The sequence below is a fragment of the Octopus bimaculoides genome, chromosome 3 (genome assembly GCF_001194135.2).
Source record: "Octopus bimaculoides isolate UCB-OBI-ISO-001 chromosome 3, ASM119413v2, whole genome shotgun sequence".
In the NCBI taxonomy this organism is placed as follows: Eukaryota; Metazoa; Mollusca; class Cephalopoda; order Octopoda; family Octopodidae; genus Octopus; species Octopus bimaculoides.
In genome coordinates this window covers 52,274,731-52,277,160 of record NC_068983.1, presented here as the reverse complement: position 1 = coordinate 52,277,160, position 2,430 = coordinate 52,274,731, and positions in this window count along the sequence as shown.

Below are 2,430 nucleotides of genomic sequence, written 5' to 3'. Positions count from 1 at the left end.
ATATATATATATATATATACATACTTATATACATCTTTATATATATATACACACATACATATGTATATAAAGAGTAAGAGAGGAGAGAGAGAGAGAGAATGGAGACAGTCACAATTGTGAATAATTCTTCATTAGCGCGTTCGTTCCTTTATCGAACTCGTCAAGATAATATTAAAGCCAAAATAATAAAAACAGAACGTTTCCTTGTTCTTTTATTTGAATAGGATGCTTTTTGCTTTGTTTAGAAGAGAAAAAAAATGGGGTTGGGGGCGGAGAGAAGGAAAAGCAAGGAGGTGGAAATGGACAGAGAAAGGTTTCTTTTCAATTACATTGCTTTGTAGATAAGTGAGGAAGAAGAAAAATATATTTGGATGAGGAAGAAAATGAAAGAGAGCGGAGAGATAGATAGAGAGAGAAAGAGATTTCTTTTCAATTCATGTGGTTAACCCTCTGAAAATTCATTACAAAGTAATTTTCCTTTTTTCTCTAATTTTCCCTATACCTTTCTCATTTTATATCTATCGACATATTTGTAAACAAACACATTTTCTCACAAGGGCTAGATGATATTTCAAGATGTCAAATTTAGGAAATAGAATGAGAAAGATAAGAAAAGAGAGGAAGAAGAAAAAGATTGTTTTGATTCTTAAGTGGGCGCAGTCATCACTGTAAAGTTTGGAAAATAAGAGTTCAAAGTCCTATGAAAAGGTCTATTCCTTTACACCTGCATATTCAAATCCCATATTCTGTGTAAATCCAGGTTTTTCACAAACAAACATTTAATATTAATACAACATTCATAAATAAGGATAATAAAGTCAGAATATAAAGTATGATTTGTGTTATATTTTTGAGTATCTTTCAAAATTTTGTAGGATTTATTTTTCTTTTTCCTTATTTGGATACGATAATTCAAGAGATAGTCTCACGAATTGCTTTGCCAAGTAGCTAGGTTAGATATTTTTCCTAATCAGTGGTAAAATGGTTCTAATATTTATTCTTGGGTATATGTAAGTTCTGTACACACCCACTCATCACGTGATCACTTTATCAGACTATCAGCTGCTCTTACATCTCGCTGGCCACAATGGACTTTGCAGCCTTTTAGCCTTCGAATGACGCCAACCCGATGGCTAGACAGGCAAGCCAACATTCCCTGTAATCGAAAGACGGATTGGAGCAACACAAAATTAAGTGTTTTGTTCAAGAACACAATGCACTGACCGGCCTGGGAATCGAAACTACGACCACTAGATCATGAGTGCAGCAGCCTAACCACTAGGCTGTGCACATATATACACACGCAAAAATATGAAAAATACATACACGCATATATCGTTGGAAGAATGAAGTGTTCAATAAATAGTGAAGGCAAATGTCGAACAATATTTTGAAAAATAAATGGAGACCTTATAAATACACGCATACACACACATACACGCACGCACACACACACACACACACACACACACACACACATGGAAAAAAGAGAAAAATCTAGTCCAAGGAAAGAAGAATCGATTGTGTGTCAGCTTCAGTTAATAATAAAATACATTATTGTAGGAATTTTTAATACGTTGTTACATTTGTTATGAGTAATTACATATACAGCTGTTTGCCCCTAAGAAAAAACGAATATAAAAAAAATCCACAATAAGATAAACACTCACGCACAGACAGACACTCATACACAGATACAAGTCCCCGAACATCTATATGAAACATATTTCATCAAACGCTCGAGAAAACTACGCTTCAATAAAATAATCAATGCATTTTACACGCACGGTACCATTTAAAACAAAAAAAAAAAATGAATCACGACTTACGGCTAGCTAACTGTTTTTGCTTTGTAATCACAGACTCATAAGAAGTCATATTTTGACCTCTGATGGTGCTGTGATTACACAGCAACGCACTTAGCTAGATGTTAGTTGAGAATCAATACATATATAAAGATAAATACACACATATTTATATATACATACAAACATATATATATATATATATATCAATACATACATGCATTTATACATATATATGTATTATATATTTATATACACATATATATGCATAGGTACATTCATACATACGATATATATATATATATATATATATATATATATATATATATATGCATATTATGTATGTATGCATGTATGTATGTATGTATATATACTCATATATATATGTACAAGTGTAAATGAATATCTAAAGTGATTTGCACTTACATTTCAACTTAGGAATCTCATCGGAAAGATCAGAGAATTATTTTGTGTGTTGGAAAATTAAATAGTCTAGTAATGAATCAATAACTCTAATTACATACATACATACATATATCATTACACACTACATACATGAGCATATATACATACATACATACATACATAATATGCATATATATATATATATATATATATATATATA